Source organism: Beta vulgaris, chromosome 8 (genome assembly GCF_026745355.1).
Source record: "Beta vulgaris subsp. vulgaris cultivar EL10 chromosome 8, EL10.2, whole genome shotgun sequence".
In the NCBI taxonomy this organism is placed as follows: domain Eukaryota; kingdom Viridiplantae; phylum Streptophyta; class Magnoliopsida; order Caryophyllales; family Amaranthaceae; genus Beta; species Beta vulgaris.
In genome coordinates this window covers 44,737,458-44,751,046 of record NC_079209.1, presented here as the reverse complement: position 1 = coordinate 44,751,046, position 13,589 = coordinate 44,737,458, and the positions used below count along the sequence as shown (strand labels likewise).

Below are 13,589 nucleotides of genomic sequence, written 5' to 3'. Positions count from 1 at the left end.
CGACATTCTCAAATACGGAACTCTGAAATTTGCCGATTCTTTACCGTTGATCAAGTAAGCAATTCGTTATTGAAAATAAAATTATGTGTGCTCTTATATGTTTAGTAAATCTTAAAAATATGTACTATGTTCGAGTAAAATTAAACTCAAATTACATTAACTCTTACGAATAAGTGTTGTATTGTATATTCTTTTTCCAAAAAAAAATTTAACTTAATTACAACTTATTTAAAATTCAATTTAAAGATAGTTGAAATTCAAATTAAAATTACATCATAAATGGTCGGAAAAAAAATGAACTTTCGTCAAAAATGACATCAATATTCGTGCCCTGGATATATAAAAAAAATTGAGATAAAATATGAGAACTCGAATTATTTTTGTGCCCATATATTAAAAAGAATTTGAGAAAAGAAATACTTAAACCCATATATTGAAATCTAAAAATTAAATTTCGTTAATATAACTTTAATATCCATACCCAAATATAAAAAAAAATTGAGACATAATATGAGAACTCGAATTTGGGGGAAATCAAAAAAATACTTAAACCCATATATTAAAATCAAACAATTGTGCCCATAATTGAATTCCAACATAAACTGCAGAGCTTGGACCATGACCGCAAGCAAGCTCGACTATTCATGACGGGCAGAGCGAAAGCCAATTCCATGACCGCCAAAGCCAACTTTGCAACTTGCTTAAGATAATCCTCAACTAATAATCGATGGTCTCATTTGAATAGAGAGAGAAAAAATCGAGTGTGTTGTTTGAATTGGGGGAAATTGATGAAGATGGTGTTCAATTGAATAGAGAGAGAAAAAATATTGCGTGAAATTCATAAATATGAGTATGGTAATTGAGGGAGTAGTGGTTTAATTTGGGGGAAATATCGTCGCGCGCACAGACACACACACACACGCACGCACGCACGCACGCACGCACACACGCACGCACGCGCACACACACACACACACACACACACACACATATATATATATATATATATATATATATATATATATATATATATATATATATATATATAATATTATATAATAATATAGCATGTTCCTATTTTGGAGCATCTGGAAAGAGCAAAAACATAGTTATTTTCAATAATGAAAAATGGTGCCCTCAATAGGTCCTGCAAAATGCACGATTTTCTCATCATGAGTGGATCACTCGTCTCACTATCGACTTGCCAAGCTCGAGGCACTCCCTTTCAGGGAGAACCACCACTTCCCCATACTGCCCTTCTCACACCTACTTTTGTAGTGTGGGATACCCCTCCTAAGGTCACCTTTAAACTTAACTTTGATGGTTTTGTTCGAGTAGCCACAACAGCTGCTAGAGTCGTCATTAGGGACCACCAATGCTCTCTTCATCGAGCAAAGCCTTTAAATCTTGGAGAATCTATCGTGTTAATCGTCGAGGCTACGACCCTTCATCACGGTATAAAGCTAGCTCTCCAGTTTGGCATCATCCAAAACATCATCACTAAAGGTGATAATCTCATGTTCATCAATGTGCGTAATAGAATCTGGTCCACTCCATGGATGATTGCCAACATCCTCCATGATTGTACAATCCTATCCAGTCTGTCTTGGCAAGACAGACACATATTTAGAGAAGCAAACATAACAGCTGACTGGATAGGGCATTTAGTCAGTGATTCATTTGATGTTATGCCGTGTAATAATCTCGCTTTGAATCCGATGCATTAGGAACTCCACCTCGTGAGGAGGGTCTTTTAGTATCTTTTTCCTTACAAACACACACTGACAGGCTAAAGTCGCATCACCTAATCAAAAATAACCTAAGGTCCACTAACTAGTAGTCAGGGAAGTCAGGATCGAATCCACAGGGAGAAGTTGTACTACTGTATCTGAACTTTAATATTATACTAACAAAATCAGATGAATGGTTGTGTTACTAAGCTAAACAGGTAACAGAATTAAATAAGAAGGTGTAAATATATAGTAAAGTACTAGAATCATGGATCACTATGCATACAATTCGGGAAATCAAGGATAAACGATAACCACCTAGTAAGTCAATTGTCTAGGGCACACGTAATTTCTCTCGAACATTACCTCCCTCAAAGATCACCCAGCCGCTCTCGCATAGTCAAGGGTCACTTCGCCTAATAATTGAAAACCTATACGGTATCTCTCCTCTCGAAGTAGATTCAATATTGCAGAAGTAGAAATATAATCAGGCCTAACTTATAATCCTAGCATGAAGAAACAATCAAAGGAAACAATTGAAATACCAGATAATCAAACTAATCTATCAATCCCTTATTGTAACATAGATCTCCAAATTCTAGATTAAGAACTACTCACTCATAATCATGAAATCAATAACAAGATCATATAAAAACTCATACTTGGAAACATGGCAAATAACTAAGGAAACAATATATTTAACAATGGAAGAAATAACAAAGAAGTAAAGAAGAAAAATTACCGAATTATATTGAACTATGAATAAGCAAAAGGTTTGATCTTGAATTCAAATCACAAAGCAATGAATTAAGGTTCTTCAAACTCTAGAGAGAAAAAACTAATAATAAAAACTAGATAGGAGTTAATAATTCTGATTTCTCTATTTATACAAGCCCTAAAACAATAGAAGAAAATCTCGAAAAAAGGGCCCGCAATCATTAAAATCTCGCGTCACGCCAGCCGCCCGATCGGGCCAAATCGCCCGACGGTATCGGGCTCCAAAGAGGATGATTTAGGCAAAAACCGCAAGACGCCCGATGCAATCGGGCTGACCCGCCCGATGACATCGGGCGGCCTTATGAAATGGGAGGCAGAGTGCTGGAATGGCGCCCGACGTCGGGCCAACTCGCCCGATCGGGCGAAAGACCGAATTACGACAGGGCGTAAAACGCCCGATCGGCCCGCAGCTGAAATAGAAGAACTGGTATATCGCCCGATCGGGCTGGGCCGCCCGATCTCATCGGCGCCGATCGGCTTATCTTCGTTTTCTTTTCTTTCCTTTGCTCCAAAGTCCCGGAAATCATCCTCGGGATCTAGAAACTCGGCATCTAACCTCTCTAATCCACTGTGCAATCATGTAAAGTAGGGTGATAGCTTCCAAAACCTACAATTCAATACAAAATAGCAAACCACAACTAGATGGAGGAATTAGTACCAAATGGCTCCTAAGAGCACCATAATCACAACTTTTAGCACATAATTAGGGGAGAAAACTCTATATAAAACCATAACATCAAACTCCCCAAGCTAAACCTTTGCTTGTCCCTAAGCAAAGCACAACATGAATATGAATAGAATTTGCTTCACCCCTTAAAGTATGAAACTCAAACATTTTGACCTCAAAAACCTTCAAGCAAGCAAAGTTTAAGTTCAGTTGATCAGATCACTTTTGACTACCAATCACTTAAGCAGATTGTCCGAAATAGCAACCATACATAACTTGCACATCTTGAAAAGGAGCTCACCAGGATGTCACTCCTCTCAATTTTTGTGGCGAGCATAAAGTGTGCCCGAACGCTCACCAACCCAACCATAATATCCCTTCCCTCTCACACTCTCATGTGTTTAGAAAAGGTGAAATATCGCTCATCCTACTCAAGTCGACTCGAATAACAAACTTAAACTTCGACTTTGGCACATTGACTCTGTATCATTCCAATAAACATTCAAACAAGTGCTCAAAAGGTCTTTCTGAGGGTTGTAATGGGGCTCGGGTAAAGGTATGGGAATTATTTGGGAAATGTGGTGGAAAAGCCCAGAAAAGGGGAGCAATCAACACTAGTAGAACTAGGTGTGGTAAAACAGCTTCCATGATCTCAATCACATACCCAAAATAATGACCAACTTTAGATTTTTTGAACCAACCAACAATTGTTTCTTTGATAGTTTTCAGCAAAATGTATTGTTCTGGTTTTTACTCTTTTTTCATGACTCGTGACTTCCTGATTCTTTTCATGTGTTATTTTTTTTTTTTTTTTTTTTTTTTTCACTTCATTGTCATCATAAACATATTAATCCCAATCAACCCGAAAATCAACCACACTAGTTCTATCCTAACAAATGCTCCCCCAAGCTAGGCTTGGGACAATAAACATTGAAAAGGCTCAAGGCGTGTAATGTGGCTTGATATAGATCCAAAGAAACTCATTAGGCTCAGCAGGGCTAGGAGGGAAATGATTTTTTTGTAGAAAATTCTGAGGCCAAAAAAATCGAAACAATTGAACGCCTCTATCACAACACAATGTTCAAAGTCATCAGAAATTAACGAGTACAATGCCAAAGTCAAGATAAGAATGATATGAGGAACTAACACACAAGGATAATTCGGACATAAATATGCATCCGAAGGCTCGAATGAATCCTTACAATGTAACCAGTCCAAGCATGCAGTTAAAGTAGGTGTTTTATCATCAAAATCTACTCAAGACCAAGGCAATCAAAGATCACATCACAACATCCCAATCACGAATGCCAGATTATCCAGTATAATGAGTTAAATCATTTTTAAAGGCAAAGTTTGGGGCACAGGGAAGCAATTTCACTATTCATGTTCAATTCGTGTTTTTGATATTTTTTTTTTTTTCAGCAATTTTTTTTTTTTTTTTTGTTGTTTTTTTTATGAGAAGAAAAAGTTAACCAATTAACTAGCTTAACTAACCTAAGAACACAACACTAACCTACCTAAAAAGCAATAATAGTGAGAGGGGTACTTACAGAAATCCTCCCCCAAGCTGAACGAGGCAATGACCTCATTGCAACAAGAGGAAGGGGGGACATGGATATCAGTCATCCATGTGCACGTCCTCACTAGCATCATCGCCATCCACCTCAGGGCCGGGCTGACTGTAGCTCGGGTTCCACGTATACCACGAAGGATGTGCATCATGCTCAGCAATGCGATGCAAGCGGCAGTTCTCGTCATACATCGAGTACAAAGCCAGGTGTTGATCGTTGGCTAGTGTATCGACCCGATGACTAAGATTCTGGAGAAGAGCACCATTGGCATCAACCTGCTGGCTGATACCTTGGATAGCCGCTGTATTGGCTGTAATGCCAGTATCCATGCGGTGAAGCAGGGTCATCATTTCCTGAAAATCAAAGGAAGGAGGAGCAGTAGAATATGTGGGGAGGGGAGCATCAGAAGATGAGGGGATTCCTCAACATGGGGGCGACGATAATATGTACGCTCAGGGATCTGGGGGGGGGGTGGGAAAGTCAGAACCTGCAATGGGAAGGTGATAGTGAGGTTGGCCAGGTTTGATTTTGGCCAAAGGGCTGGGCAGGTCAATGGAACGCATTCCGTTAATTTGCCACTTGTATGTGTCCCCACCCCGTTCTAACCAATGCAGGCGAGTGAGATAGGCATAGTCCAAGAGGGTAGGGCCTAAGGCTGGCTGATACTGGGTCTCGTCAAAGTCTGGAATGGCCCTAGCAAAAAGAGTGACTAGCCCCCCGTTCACGATGGGCCGAGAGGAGAACGTCCCGTCGGCTCGCCTCTTAGGGTATGTGGTGGCAATACGCTCCATTTGGAGCGCAACATGGTGAGGGATGTTGTAGTGGAAACGGCGGGGAGTGCCCCGATACATGTATGCTGAGTAATAAAGCTCATCCCCGCGAATGAGCTGCCCCTCAACCCTCCCAAACAAGGTCTTAGACATGAAACGAACCCAAATTTTGAAGATGGGTTTGTATATACCTAGCATGACAGTGTTGAAGGTAAAATCTGTTTCATCCCCCGTTATAGCATAGTAGACATCCCTGTGATGATAGTCAGGTGGATGCCCAATTTCCCCCGGTTGAGAACACGGAGTATGCGAGCAAACTCCGGCAGGGTGAGGGTGAAGTCCCGATTTAACAGCCTATAGGAAACATGTGAGATTGGTCCGGAACGAGGGTGAGTCACATTCAAGCTACTATAAAATTCAACAAAGCACGGATAGGTATTGACATGAACAGTATAAAAGGGTTCCATACCAATGATTTTCATGAATTCCTTAAATTCATTGTGAATGCCCAATTTATCCAAGAATTCAATATCGAGAAATGTGGAGGACTTACCTGCGCCCCTTGAGGCGCTGAAACCGTTCCCTCTGTTCTTCCGTGGAGAAGATGACGTCCGGGAAAGTCTCATCTCTGGGAATTTCCGGTGGTGGTGGTGGTGGTTGGGACCCCGTGGTAGATTTTCGTCGCCTTGTGAACATGATGCTAAAATATGCAAAAATATCAACTCACTCTTTAATGGGGAAAAGATGGGGAAGACTTGAAGCACTCAAATCCTCACTTTAATGGTGGAAGAAAAAAAAAAATGGAGAAAAAGATGAAGGAGAGAGATAGAGTGGAGAAAAAAATGAAGAGAAAGTAGGATGAGAGATGAGTAGAAAGTGATAGGAGAGAAAAATTGGTAAGAATTTGAAGATTTGAAGGAGGGTCTTCAATGGTGGAAAGGGGGTTTGGAGAAGAAGATGGGAGAATTTGGGGGTTAGGGTTTGGAAGAGAGAGAAAATGTGAGAAGAAGTGAGTGAAAAGAAGGGGAAAATCCCCTTTAAAATCGCCAACCGGAACCCGAGCCCGATCGGGCTAGCTCGCCCGACGCCATCGGGCGTCCCTTTTTTTTTGAATTTTCCTGAGTTTGGTTGCGCGCCCGATCGGGCTGCCTCGCCCGATAACATCGGGCTTCTGCCTTTTTCCCCTGAAAGAATGATGGTTGCGGGCCCGATCGGGTGTCCAAGCCCGATCGGGCGATATTTTTTTGTCTTCTCAATTTTGGTTGCGCGCCCGATCGGGTGTGCGCGCCCGATCGGGCGTTTTTGTTTCGTAAAATTTGCGGACGTGTGTTTCGCCGATCGGGCGGGGGCCCGATGGATCGGGCGACGCACTTTTCCTTTGTTTTCTAATTTTCGTGTTGCGCGCCCGATCGGGCATCCTCGCCCGATGGCTTCGGGCGGTACCCATGAGCTCTTTTTTTTTTTTTTTTTTTTCTTTTGGTAGGCACTCCTGCACACATGTAACCTGAAGAGGGATATCAGTACCCTCTCACTCTCTCACCAAACACAAAAAAATGAACATATAAAAAAAAAATCAAAAAATAAAAAAAAAAAACTAAAAAAACTACGAAATCAAAAAGAAGGAAATCGGGTTGCCTCCCGATTAGCGCTGGTTTATAAAGGTCCCGCACGACCATAATGCTTCATCCCTCAAACAGAAGGGGAGGGGGGTTGAAGGTATAAGCTCCTCCACAGATCCAACAGGGATTCCGGTATAGTACAACTTCAGACGTTGTCCATTAACTTTGAATTTCTCGCCTGTTGCATCTCATCACCTCAATAGAACCAAACTTGTTAGTGTTAGTGACAGAAAAAGGACCAGACCACCTAGATTTCAACTTACCAGGAAAAAGCTTTAGTCTAGAGTTGTATAGTAAAACCTTGTCACCAATATTGAACTCCCTACTCAGAATTTTCTTATCATGCCATCTCTTAGTGCGCTCTTTGTAGAGCCGCGAACTATCATAAGCATTTAGTCTAAGTTCATCAAGCTCATTAATCTGCAGTAAACGTTTCTCTCGGCCAATTTGCATCAAGGTTCAACTCTTTAACCGCCCAAAAAGCCTTATACTCTATTCGACAGGTAGGTGGCATGCTTTTCCATAGACTAGGCGATAAGGGGTGGTACCAATAGGGGTCTTAAAAGCAGTTCTATAAGCCCATAAGGTGTCATCTAACTTATCACTCCAATCTTTTCTCGATTTAGCTACCACTTTCTCCAAAATAGATTTATTTCCCGGTTAGACACTTCTACTTGCCCACTTGTCTGAGGGTGGTATGCTAGGCCAGTCCTATGGTAGACACCATACTTTTTGAGTAGGGCTTCAAAGGTTCTTTTGTGAAAGTGGGATCCCCCATCACTAATGACAACTCTTGGTACCCCAAACCGTGGAAAGATAATCTTTTTGAACATTTTCATGACAACCTTAGAGTCATTGGTCGGTGATGCAATAGCTTCTACCCACTTAGAGACATAGTCAACAGCAACAAGTATGAAATTGTTGCCTGAGGAAGAGGGAAAAGGACCCATAAAATCAATACCCCACACATCAAATAGTTCAACTTCTAGGATGGTGTTTGGGGCATCTCATGTCTACGGGAAATATTTCCTGTTCGTTGGCATGCATCACAAGACTTAACAAACATACTAGCATCATGAAAAAGTGTTGGCCAATAAAAACCAGATTGAAGTACCTTTGCTACCGTTTTGGAAGGCCCAGCATGGCCTCCACATGGAAGGGAGTGAGAGTGCTTCAGAATGTCATGCACCTCCCACTCTGGGATACATCGCCTGTATATAGTGTCAGCACAGAGCTTGTAAAGCAGAGGGTCATCCCAGAAGAATTGTTTGGCATCATGGAGAAATTTCTTCTCTGTGGTAGCTCAGCTCTGGAGGGGTTTGTCCACTCACACAAAAGTTGGCGAAGTCCGCATACCACGGGGTAACAGAAGTGACTGCCAGGAGCTTATCATCAGGAAAGGAGTCGTCAATGGGAAGACCTTCTTCCATATCTGCATATTGCAATCGGGACAAATGGTCAGCTACTACATTTTCTGCACCCTTTTTATCTCTGATCTCCAAGTCAAACTCTTGGAGCAGCAAAATCCACCGAATGAGTCGAGGCTTGGCCTCCTTTTTGGCGAGAAGGTACTTCAATGCAGCATGATCAGTGTAGACAATGACTTTAGACCCGAGCAGATAGGTCCTGAACTTGTCCAAGGCATAGACCACAGCTAGCAGCTCTTTCTCTGTAGTGGCATAATTGACTTGAGCTTCATCGAGTGTCTTGCTAGCATAGTAGATGGCATGGAGGATGTTGTCTTTTCTCTGACCAAGGACAGCGCCCACAGCATAATCACTGGCATCACACATAATCTCAAACGGGGGTCCAATCTGGAGATCGGATGATAGGAGCAGTAATCAAAGCTTGCTATATCCTGTTAAAAGACACTAGACACTCATCAGTAAACAGGAACGGGGCATCCTTGAGGAGCAACTGAGTAAGTGGTTTAGCAATTTTAGAGAAGTCCTATTGTAAAGCGGCGATAAAATCCCGCATGACCAAGAAAACCTCTAACACCCTTAACATTCACAGGAGGGGGTAATTGCTCAATCACTTGAATTTTTGCTTTGTCCACCTGGATGCCTCGTTCAGAAATAATATGACCAAGTACCACTCCTTCAGTAACCATGAAGTGGCACTTCTCCCAGTTCAAGACAAGGTGGACATCCTCACATCTTTTCAGTACTTTAGTCAAATTCAGCAAACATGCATCAAAATTAATGCCATACACACTAAAGTCATCCATAAATACTTCCATGATGGACTCAATAAATTCAGAAAATATGGCCATCATACAACGTTGGAAAGTAGCAGGGGCATTACATAGGCCAAAGGGCATCCTTCTATAGGCAAAGGTACCATAAGGACATGTAAAGGTGGTCTTCTCCTGGTCATCTGGGTGGATAGGGATTTGGAAAAACCAGAATAGCCATCTAGATAACAAAAATGAGAATGACAAGCTAGACGTTCCAACATCTGATCAATGAAGGGAAGGGGAAAATGATCTTTCTTGGTGGCAAACATTTAATTTCCTATAGTCAATGCACATACGCCACCCAGTAACTACTCTTGTAGCAATTAATTCATTTTTCTCATTTTTAACTACAGTAGTACCACCCTTTTTAGGAACCACTTGAACTGGACTCACCCACTTAGAATCAGAAATAGGATAGATAATCCCAGCATCAAGCAATTTCATAACCTCCTTTTTTGACAACTTCCTGCATGTTCGGGTTCAAACGACGCTGACCTTGTATACTAGGACGATGATCATCCTCAAGATGAATTTTATGCATGCAAAAGTCAGGGCTTATGCCTTTCAAATCATCAATGTTATATCCAATGGCCTTTTTATGTTGTCGCAAAACAGAAAAAAGTTGAGACATTTGACCATCATTTAATGCAGCACTAACAATCACAGGGCAATTTTCAGAATCATCCAGAAAAGCATACCGCAGAGAAGGGGGAAGGGGTTTCAGTTCAGGTTTCTTTACCTCTACCGGTGGAGTAGCACATACTAACCGTTCATCCTCATGAGTGGTAGTACCATCAAGCTCGACACAGGTAAAAGCTGCTTCCCAAGCATCCGCTTCAGTAGTCCGGTAATATCATCACCTGTGGAAGAAGTAAAACAAAGCAAAGCCTCCAGTGGATCCCGCATAAGGGATTGAGGCATGTCATCATTAACCAGCACATCAATGACATCTATTCTGTAACAGGCTTCCTCTAGCATGGGACTTTTCAAAGCATTGGTCAAACTAAAAGTTACCTTATCATCCCCCACAGTCAAAGTTAATTTCCCATTTTTTACATCTATGACAGCTCCAGCAGTATGAAGGAATGGTCTCCCTAAAATGATTGGGATTTGAGTATCCTCTTCCATGTCAAGCACAACAAAATCCACAGGAATGTAAAATTTACCTACCCTCACAGGAACGTCCTCTAAGATACCTAGGGGGTATTTAACAGAACGGTCAGCCATTTGAAGAGTAATGTTGGTACATTTTAAATCTCCCATGTCAAGCTTTTTACAAACAGTCAAGGGCATGACACTAACACTAGCACCTAGATCACATAAGGCTTTGTCAATAAATATGGTGCCAATATTACAAGGGATGGAGAAACTCCCCGGATCTTTCAATTTAGGGGGGGATTGATTTTGAAAAGAGCACTACATTCTTCAGTAAAGGCAACAGTTTCTACTGCATTAAAGGCTCTTTTCCTAGTCAAAATTTCCTTCAAAAATTTAGCATATGCAGGTACTTGAGTAATGAGTTCAGTAAATGGAACAGTTACCTGAAGATTTTTCACTACCTCCATAAACTTACCAAGTTGGTGATCCAGCTTATTCCTTGATAGACGAGTGGGAAGGAACCTTGATCGCAGGAGTGGTGAGGACTGTTTTCAGGTACTGTCTGCTTCTCTGCATTGTGTTGGTGGTAGCCTCAGGAGCTGACGAAGTTTCATTATGTCTGCATTTTTTCTGACTCAACCGGACCATCCTTAGGCATTGGGGACCATCATAATGTGTCCACTCCTAAGAGTGATGGCGTTGGCAGTGTCCCTTGGTTGCATTGATTGTGAAGGTAAGGCCCCAGGTGGCCTACTAGCAGAAGAACTAGCCAACTGAGCTAGTTGAGTCTCCAACATCTTGTTATGCGTGCCCAAATTTTCCAGTTGAGCTTTTGTGTCAGTTGAAAAGCATTGAACCCCTTCTGCATCTGGAACATCATATTCTTCAACTCTGTCATGGCTGGGTCAGCAGGAGGAGCAGGCTGTGGAGGGCTGGATTTCTCTGAAAACCAGGTGGAGCTTGTTGTGAAGGTTGGTATTGTTGACCCTGTTGTTGAGGTGGATATGGTTGTTGGGGTTGAGGGTTCAACACATTAGTACTCCTATATGAGAGGTTGGGATGTGTCTTAACCCAGGATTGTAGGTGTTGGAATAGGGGTTGAATTGGTTCCTAGGTTGTGATTGGAAAGCATTGACGCCTCACAGTTATTTCCCAGCGCAGGACACTCTTGAGAGTTGTGCCCAGATATTCCACAAGCATCACATACATGCACATTATAGTTAGAAGCACTAGCCATCGCATTAACACTCATATGGGAGGAATCATTACCTAACTTCAGGGAGTCAATTTTCTGAGTTAGAGTAGCTAGTTGCCCAGACAGTAGAGAAATGGCTTAACATCATGTTTACCACCCTTTTTCAAAGAGGAACGAATGGTAGAGGCTTGATTAGATGCTAGCTTCTCCAAAAGTTCATACCCTTCCTCAATTGCTTTATCCATGAAGAACCCACCAGATGCTCCATCAATTACCCGTCGTGTATCTGCATCAACTCTAGTGTAGAAAATCTGACAAAGTACCACTGGTCCAACCCATGATGAGGACATAGACGCTGCAGATCCTTGAACCGCTCCCAAGCTTCATATAGAGATTCACCAGGATCTTGGGTGAAAGTAACTATGGCATGTCTCATATCTGCAGTTTTCTGGTAAGGGTACCACTTGATGAGGAAAATCTTGGAAAGTTCTGGCCAGGTGGTGATGGTGGAAGGCAGCTGTTATACCAGAACAAAGCTTTATCCGCAGAGAGAAACCAAATAGAAGGAGCTTCATCTCATCAGGAGTAACACCAGCTTGCTTCTGAGTAGCACAACACTGTAAAAATCTCTGCAGATGCTGATTTGGGTCTTCAGATGGTAACCCAGCGAACTGATTGTTCTGAACCATATTCAAAACTGAGACTTGATCTCAAAATTTGTAGCAGCAATAGTGGGCATCCGTACCCCAGTAGGCACGTTATCAGGAGATGGTTGCGCATATCTCTGAAGGTTCGAGTAACATTCTCACCCATGTTGACAGTAATAGGTGAGGTGGGGTTTCTTGGTGTGGGGAATGTGGTGGAGATGGTGTCTTTTGGGAGGGTGTCCCTGCAGACAGCTTAGCTTGCTTTAGTTTTCTTTCTGAGTCTACGAGCGGTCTTTTCAATCTCTGGATCGAACGGGATGAGATTTGGAGATTTCAATTTCCTGCTCATACACCAAAAACACTAAAACAAACGTGAGATGCTCCAAAGAACAGGTTTCTTCAGAGTAGAGGTTAGTTTAATACTATAATTCAGACAAAATAAAATAAACCGTCTCCCCGGCAACGGCGCCAAAATTTGACAGGCTAAAGTCGTATCACCTAATCAAAAATAACCTAAGGTCCACTAACTAGTAGTCAGGGAAGTCAGGATCGAATCCACAGGGAGAAGTTTACTATTGTATCTGAACTCTAATATTATACTAACAAAATCAGATGAATGGTTGTGTTACTAAAGCTAAACAGTAAAGAATAAATAAAGAAGGTGTAAATATATATAAAGTACTAGAATCATGGATCACTATGCATACAATTCGGGAAATCAAGGATAAACGATAACCACCTAGTAAGTCAATTGTCTAGGGCACACGTTAATTTCTCTCGAACATTACCTCCCTCAAAGATCACCAACCGCTCTCGCATAGTCAAGGGTCACTTCGCCTAATAATTGAAAGCCTATACGGTATCTCTCCTCTCGAAGTAGATTCAATATTGCAGAAGTAGAAATATAAATCAGGCCTAACTTATAATCCTAGCATGAAGAAACAATCAAAGGAAACAATTGAAATACCAGATAATCAAACTAATCTATCAATCCCTTATCGTAAACATAGATCTCCATAATTCTAGTTATAGAACTACTCACTCATAATCATGAAATCAATAACAAGAATCATATAAAAACTCATACTTTGGAAACATGGCAAATAACTAAGAAACAATATATTTAACAATGGAAGAAATAACAAAGAAGTAAAGAAAGAAGAAAAATTACCGAATTATATTGAACTATGAATAAGCAAAAGGTTTGATCTTGAATTCAAATCACAAAGCAATGAATTAAGGTTCCTCCAATACTCTAGAGAGAAAAAAAACTAAT

General features: G+C 41.4%; 1 non-coding gene across 1 annotated transcript; it reads left to right on the top strand.

The window, feature by feature from the left end:
• Positions 1-11,998: 11,998 nt before the first annotated feature.
• Positions 11,999-12,105, top strand: LOC125493065 (small nucleolar RNA R71). The gene has a single exon (XR_007269446.2). It is a non-coding gene; the product is annotated as a small nucleolar RNA R71 (small nucleolar RNA).
• The last annotated feature ends 1,484 nt before the right edge of the window (positions 12,106-13,589 follow it).